The sequence below is a fragment of the Cupressus sempervirens genome, chromosome 6 (assembly GCF_028749045.1).
Source record: "Cupressus sempervirens isolate cs-2001-9-10 chromosome 6, ASM2874904v1, whole genome shotgun sequence".
NCBI classification, from domain to species: domain Eukaryota; kingdom Viridiplantae; phylum Streptophyta; class Pinopsida; order Cupressales; family Cupressaceae; genus Cupressus; species Cupressus sempervirens.
In genome coordinates, this window is record NC_143123.1 from 627902896 (window position 1) to 627910839 (window position 7944).

The window sequence follows — 7944 nt, forward strand, 5'->3', positions numbered from 1 at the left end:
ATCAAAATAATCAATAAATTTATATTTGTAAAACTTACGTAAAATAATTTTTATAGTTTAACATATGTTTGAAATAAAAATTACTAATAAACAATTCTTTTAATATTAATATATTTATAAATCTAAGAAGTTATAATCTATAGAAAAATTAATCGAATTACCTATTTTGATTTTTTTTTTTTTTTTTTAAAATTAGTAAACAGCCGAAGCCTAGATTAATTATTATTATTTGTTAGAATTAATTATTATTATATGTTAGGCAGGTGGATTCAAACTCAAGACCTCTCACATGAGAGGCTCACAAGTTACTGTTGCGTTGTAGGCTTTTGCCTTATTTTGAAATAAAATTAACCTTACATTAACTGAATATATATTTTAATAAAATTAACTTTGCATTAACTAAATATATATTTTATAATTGGTAAGATTAAAAAAAAATTAACTCTATAAATTCATATGAATTCTTATAAACTATCTTAAATAATAAATGTATTTAAATTAAGAAATATAAAATATTTAACTCTATATTTGATTAAAATATCTACATTTGAACTTGGTAAGAAAAATAAATAGTGATAATTAATATTGATTAGACATTCATTTGTGAGGTGGAAGATAAAAATGATTGTTTTTAAAAAGTTAATCCACTTGTCACAAATGTGGAAAAGATAAAGTTGTAATTAATGCATTGATAGAGTTCTTATAAATCTATGTATTTGCAAAGTGTTTGAAAATTCTATATTTATATGTGATGAAAATTAATTTTACTCCTTACTATTTTTACTCCTAACCAATCGCAATAAAGATAATTAACTTTTTTCATAAAATCATAGATAAATGTATGAACATTGGACATTTGTATATAAGCAAAAAAAAATATTTAGCTACTATTGATCTGATAAAAAAAAGTTATTTATATAAAAGAAAGGCGTTAGTTAGTATACTACTTAGGAACTAATAATTTATATCATTTTAATTCAGATTATAAAACATGACACTTTAATAAGATTTCTTTATTTCATATACTATAATAACTTTAAATAAAAATTAGAGTTATACTAAAAGTATTAAGCCATTGCTTTATTTTATGTAGCTGCTACTGTCCTACACTCTCAAGCATATCTTCCTATTGACATAATTATTGCACCTCATCTAAATACAATCGTGAATTTATAATTTCATTTGTATCTTAAGTTCATTGTTTTTTACTTTTGCAGACGATGACATCACATACAACCTTGAACCATGTGTTCAAAGAAAGGATTGCTTGGTCCAAGCAAGCCGCCATATCGGAGAGATCAAAGTCAAGATTATGATGGGTGACCACGTATAAGTTGTTCTATGTAAAAGCTATTACTATTGTGATGTGAATATCAGGATTTAACTGTGTGATTTTTGAGTCAAACTCGATGACCCATGTTTCATGAGTAGTGATTCAACATGAATCCATCTCTCATGACAATAAATGGAACACTTAGCACTCATTGGATCTAGGTGATGCTCACAGGGGTGAAATCATCTCCTACTTATCAGCTATTACTATGTTTCCTCACCCAGCTACTTTTCCATTCCCCTTGCCCCCATCTATATACAGCGGAGAAACCCTCCTTTCAGGCATTGAAGCATAAAATACAACATACCACATGGCAATACATCCTGCGCAAGCAGCCTGGTATGGATATCTCATTTCGTTCTCTCGCATATCTAATTCTCCCTTTCTAAATTCCATTCCTTTCCATTTAATTGGCTTTGTTCTTTTGCGTTTCCTATTTTTTAACGATTAGGGCTTTACAAGTGGTGGCTGCAAATTCTGCCCTTTGCTTATGGTGTTGATAATGTATTAGACATTACGGGGCAGCCTGTTGTAGCAGGTACAGAATACAACATCCTACCTGTCAATGGCGGTGGGCTTTCATTGCAGATGCGGAATAACAGTTGCCTTGCAAACGTAGCTTACAATAGCAATAAGCAAAGTCTTCCCGTTGTTTCACGCCTTATGAATATGTGAAAGAAATAACTGAGAATGTCAATTTAAAGGTGGAATTTTCTGCAATTACGGTCTGTGCTGGGTCCACTCGGTGGAGGCTAACAGGATCAGATTGGAAATTGGAAAAAAATATGATTTATGTTGCAAGCTCTTGTCGGGAAGACTGGTCTTACTTCAGGATAAGCAAAAGTGAAGGGGATGGTAGGAATGTTTATGAGCTGTCATTTTGCCCCACTAGTTTATGCTCAAATTGCAGGTTTTCATGTGAGTCGCTGGGTATTTATGCCGACCAAGATGGAAACCAGTGGCTTGTCAAAGACAGTGAGTTTGATCCCCTCAAGGTAAAGTTTAAAAGGGCATAAGCCTTATTAGTAGGGTTTATAGGGTTGAATGATTGTAAGCATATTATTCTGATTAGAGTGGATTATAAGCAGCTGTTATTTCTGGGCAAGTTGCTTAGAGGATTCAGGTGGATCGACTACTGCATATGGATCTGCTACTGAAGCTATAGTAACCACCCGTGCTTCTCCTAAATCTATCGTTGCTGGTTCAGTTGCATGGTCTAGTACTGCTAACACTGGATAAATTACTGCTTCATATACCGATGTGGTCTTGCTACCGGATATGCTCCAGCAGAAGAATAACTAACTTAGCAAACTACTGGAACTACTGAGTAAAACTGTTGTTGTAGCTTTGACTTGTGTAGGAACATGAGTTATACCAATATCAGTCGGGGCAAGGCGAGAAAAGCCAAAATCAGCTACTTCGGCCCTAAAATTTTCTGTCGGCAAAATGTTTGAGGATTTAATGTCTTTGTGAATGGTGGTTGACCTCCGACGGATGAAAGTTAAAGGCCAGATTGAATGCTTTTCCTAACTATAGGATGTAAGTGAAAATTTTCTCAAAGGAACAAAAGAACATGAATTGCATTGTAGGTTTCAAAAGTTTGTGTTTGATGTTTTCTTTCCAATGAAATGTGAATAGAATTGCAGTCTTAAATTTGACATGTTCCTTAACTCAGAGAATGACTAAGTCACCATCTTTAAATTTTGTTTCTGTTTGTTGCACTTAATATCACTCAGATTCTCACTCGGATAATATGGAGTAAACAATTTTACCAATTAAACAAAACAAAGGAACAAAAAAACATAAACTGTAAGCCATGGGATTAAACCTGTATACATGTGAAGATAGGTCAAATCATGTGGCACATCAAGCCTTGTTGTAGGCATGCTACACAATGATCCTCTGCTCTATGTCAATAATAGCGGTCTATGATTCAAATATGTAAGTGACTGGGCAGGAAGTTGACAATGCCTTCAAGTCATAGCTAACCTATCAATAGTAACATATTTAAGTTGGATCTAGAATCTATCATCGGTAGCTGCAAAATATAGAATTGTGACATCCTTCATGTTAGGTTCTTCAAACACTTACATGGTGTGCTAGGTACAACACATGAATATAAATCTAGACATCTCGGAGGTAGCCTCATCATCAAACTGTTGAGATTGTTGACTTGGTGGTCAGCACCTCCTTTCAGATTCATACTGTTTCCGGTAAATTTAGCATTTGTATGGGCATTAACAGTTCAAGCTTTTGGTGCAACAAAAAATGCTTCCAACAAGTGGGTATCAGAGCCTTGGGTCACAAGTTCGAGTCTCCCCTCAGCGAGTGTTGAAGGCTCAGTCGGTACTGAGGGGGAGATTGTTGAGACTTGGTGGTCAGCACCTACTTTGAGATTCGTGTTGTGGATCCGGGTAAATCTGGCATTTGTATCAGGCATTAACAGTTTGAACTTTTAGTGCAACAGCAAATGCTTCCGACACATACATCATCTTTTCCATGTTGGTCACATCTATATGGTTTGCCTTCTCTGAAAAAGTTGTTCTTCCTTTCTTCTGAGGCTTAACAAAGAGGAAGGAGGGAATTTCAATGATGGAAAGGATTGGAATAGGGCTTATCTGTCCCGTGCAAGCCAGGGTAGTGGCAACGTGGATAGAATTTAGATTGAAACAGAGCATCTAGCATATCTCTGTGTTTTGGTTTACTCCACAGTCCAAATGCTCCCTAGAGTTCCATTCAGCACATATTCAAGTATTCATTTCTTCTCGTGTTCTAGGTAGCCGAGGGATCTGACCAGGTAGAGTTATTCCACACTAAGCGTATTCGAATCTCACTTTGAAATTCAATAGCAAGATATTTGTCATAAATATTCTGCCACCAGTTTTCACAGACCATCAAAGTTTTTAGATTTTGGGATGCGACAATTTTTCAAGAAATTTACTAAGATAAATTCCAATTTATTCATCTGTTGGATAATTGCCACTGTACCATCGGAAGCTGTAAATAATACTATGTTTGATAGAATTGTGAAGCTGTAAATTAATACTAGGTCTAGTAGAAATCTGAAGTTGTTTTAAAAGTTAAGGTTCTTATTTCTGGTTATAAGGGAATATCAAATCTGATATAATTGTAAAATAATTTTATGTTTTTGTTTTTATTTTGGCCTAGTGAGTATAGGTTACATCAAGAAGTCTAGTTTGTCAAAAGGTTGTTTTGGTTGTAAACGTCACTTGAACATATACTAGTGAACAGTGAAAAATGCAAGCGTTGAATCCGGGGTTCCAAATAAATGGACAAGAAAATAGCCCATCTTCATTTTACGTTTTTTGAAAACCTGAAACTTTGCATTGCATGGACAAGAAAATAGCACACAACCATGATTTGCTTCAAGCAGCTATATTCTGTTTCCAACAAACAAGACACACAACTCATGAACACCTAAGATTTATTCTCTATGCCAAATTCAACGGCTATTGTTCATTGCTCATGCATGGGCTACTAACATGTTATACAAAAACAATTACATTTCTAAAGATTGAGACTTTTGCAACCAAAGATCTAGAATCAATAACTATTGATCTCTTGCATCGTGGCATTCCTCTATGCATCACAAATCTCTAGATTTAGATTCTTTTAAAATAAATCTAGTCTGCTCAAGTAGTAGTCATGATAACCTAAGCAATATCTTAGCCGCAAAACTTCCCTGAGCTATCTGAAACACTCTTTTATAAGAGTCCCTAATTTGGGTTTTGATTCCACCAATCCTGACTTTCGAAGTGCTGAAGAAGTGTTCCAGCTTGCTCTGCGTCAGCGTCTTTGATTTGCTTCCATAATTCCCAAACTTAAAGTTCGAGGAAGGTATCTGTAAATCATAATAATTTATTAGTTTTGTTCTGCCATGTACGCATGGATTTATTATAATATTTATGTATTGGTCTAATTCTCCCTTATTAAGACAGATCTATACAAAAAAATGAATATGCTAAATAATAAATTTGGTCAAAGTAAAGGTTATTTCAGTGTATTTTAACATGAGCTCTTAGCATGTTGAGGCTGCCAAGGTGGAAGAAAGATGAATTACAGTCAGAGGAAAACACTCTAAAAAAATCCTCTCCTTTTGACATGACCCTGAGATCCTATAAGAAGGGATTAAAGGGGAAATCTTAGGTTCTGCTGGCTCTTGATCTCCTGTCAGCAGTTTTTTCTGAGGTTAGTTCCTTCTCTTGGTTTCCTTCTCTGTTCTTCTTCCTTGTCCCTCCTTTCTTGGGGGCAAGGGGTGTTTTTGAGTTTACCTCTTGTGAATTTCTTTCTGCCTATTGTTTCAATTTGATGTTACTTTTATGATCTTATTGTTTCTTCTTTGTACGGGTTAGGTCACTTTACTTAATCAGAACAATAAGGATTTTTCCCACACTTTTTTGAGTTAACATTGTAGCATTTAGAAAACAAAATCATCACAAAAATGTCTTCACATAGGGACAACTACTCTTGCCTTTTTTGTTCAACCGAATTTAGCGCGGACATTTAAGCAAAATTAACTAGGGAAAATCAAGTTAGCATGTTGAAATCTTAGTGTCTTGTCAGCTCATTTAGTTCTAATCTGAACCATGAAATTTTTTGCCATAAGCATTTCTGATAATACTGCATGCTTCATATTTGTATTTCGAACTGAATAAAGATATGCTTTCAACTTGTTGATTGCAAATTTTTCCATAAATTGCTGATATTATGAATAGAAAAAACTCGGTGGTGGAGGGATGTGACTAATTATATACTGATCACATGGTAATGCTGCCTCTTCCTCAATAGTTTCTTGCATATTTTTTTTCTGCTTCATTCAATAGAAGCACGATTGCACAATTTCATTTGTTGAATCCGGTCATCATAGATAAGTATAATGTTGTATTATTTAATTGTGAAAACCTTAGTTACCAATTTGGATGAGGGAAGCATGATTTTTCGTGGGAGGGGGATGTGGATGCATATATATATATATATATATATATATATATATATATATATATATAATCCATATAATATAATATTGCTAAATATTATTATATTTATAATATTCCTAAACATTATTTTATATATATATATATATAATATATTGCTAAACATTGTATATATAATTGTCTATCTACTGGCTCTCACAAAACACGCGACATTGCTCTCACAAGGCAATATATAATTGTCTATCTGCTGGGAGTTTATCAAGTGCTAACTGCCGTTACAAATTGTCTGTCAGCTGGCCATACCAATGTGGGCAATGTTGAGAGTTCTGTGAGAGCCGTCCAAGGTTGGAGTAGGACTTTACACATTCAAAGGCTTCCTTGCTATATTCATACCTGATAGAGGGTTGTACTGCCACAGAAGGAGCTGTCTGTGTTAGGGACTGCTACAACAGTTCCATATAAGTCTGAAATACTCCCTAAGGGTGTCATACAAGCTGATTGAGGCCCATACCAGGCCTGAAGCTGAGTTCTGGACAACGAATAAGTCTGGGCAGTGATTTGGTCTGTAAAGTTTTAGACATCAATAATTGTCTCTCTCTTTCTCTATATATATATTACAGAAGTTAGCACTCAACAAATGCATCCTTCCAGCATCCCGCATCTGTCCGCCTCCACCACTGCCTCCGCCTCCAGGCTATAGGAGGTCGCATTGGTAACTTAGGTGAAAATCCGTTTTCATAGATAGAATTGGTTCAGTAGCGAACACTAGTTCACTTCATACTCATTTTTGTTAGGAATCAGAAAACTATTTTTGGCCGTTATATTTGAATGTACACGATCCCTACTCCAGTTACTTGAATCACTTTTGTAAACAGCCATAGAGTGAATACTCATTTCCAGCCATTCAATTGTGTCATCAGGATCAGTACACTACCGAAGTGCTATGCTTTTATTTAGTTTTTAAATTTTAGCTTTCCTTTTGACCCTGAAGACACAAGTTCCATGGTACTGAAGCTATTCCTGCAGAGAACTGGATCTTAGGTTTTTCCGAGCAAGTGTCAAAGTGTATGCCCCATAGATGTTTGAATTCACAGGTATGGGAAATGTATGAAAACAACTTGAAAATGAAATCAGCATGATACAATATGCATGGAAATTTTCAATATGACATAACAATTTGAAGATGATTTCTGGTTTTGATTCCAAAGAAATAACTGTTAGTATGACAATTTCATACATTTGCAACAAAATTATCAAATAGTATGAAAGCACAATATGGTTTTAGACAGTACATGGATGGATGGACAGATAAAATGATAGTTGATAGGTTAATGGAGAGAGAGAGATACACAAAATGTAAGCTTATGTAAGTCATCCCATTATACTTGGAGTGATGTACGATTATTTGTATCACATAATCACACTATCCCATAATACTTGGATTGATGTACGATTATTTGTATCACATAATCACACTATGTTTTGACTGAAATGATATTTCATTGCCTCCTGTCTTTTTGAGCTTATCTTATGCTCAATATCTTAGGGTAGATTTTGTTCCTTCGCTTGATGAAATCATAGATAAGAGTGTTCAATAAAAGAAAGTCTATTAGAGCACCCTAAACATGGAAAACATAATATTAACTATAGTTTACG

The 7944-nt window shown here is 34.4% G+C and overlaps 1 pseudogene across 1 annotated transcript; it reads left to right on the forward strand.

Moving 5' to 3' along the window:
• Positions 1 to 1498: 1498 nt before the first annotated feature.
• LOC149553796 (kunitz trypsin inhibitor 5-like) lies at positions 1499 to 2931 on the forward strand (annotated as a pseudogene). The gene is made up of 2 exons (XR_016353192.1): positions 1499 to 1672; positions 1785 to 2931. The product of XR_016353192.1 is annotated as a kunitz trypsin inhibitor 5-like (transcript).
• The last annotated feature ends 5013 nt before the right edge of the window (positions 2932 to 7944 follow it).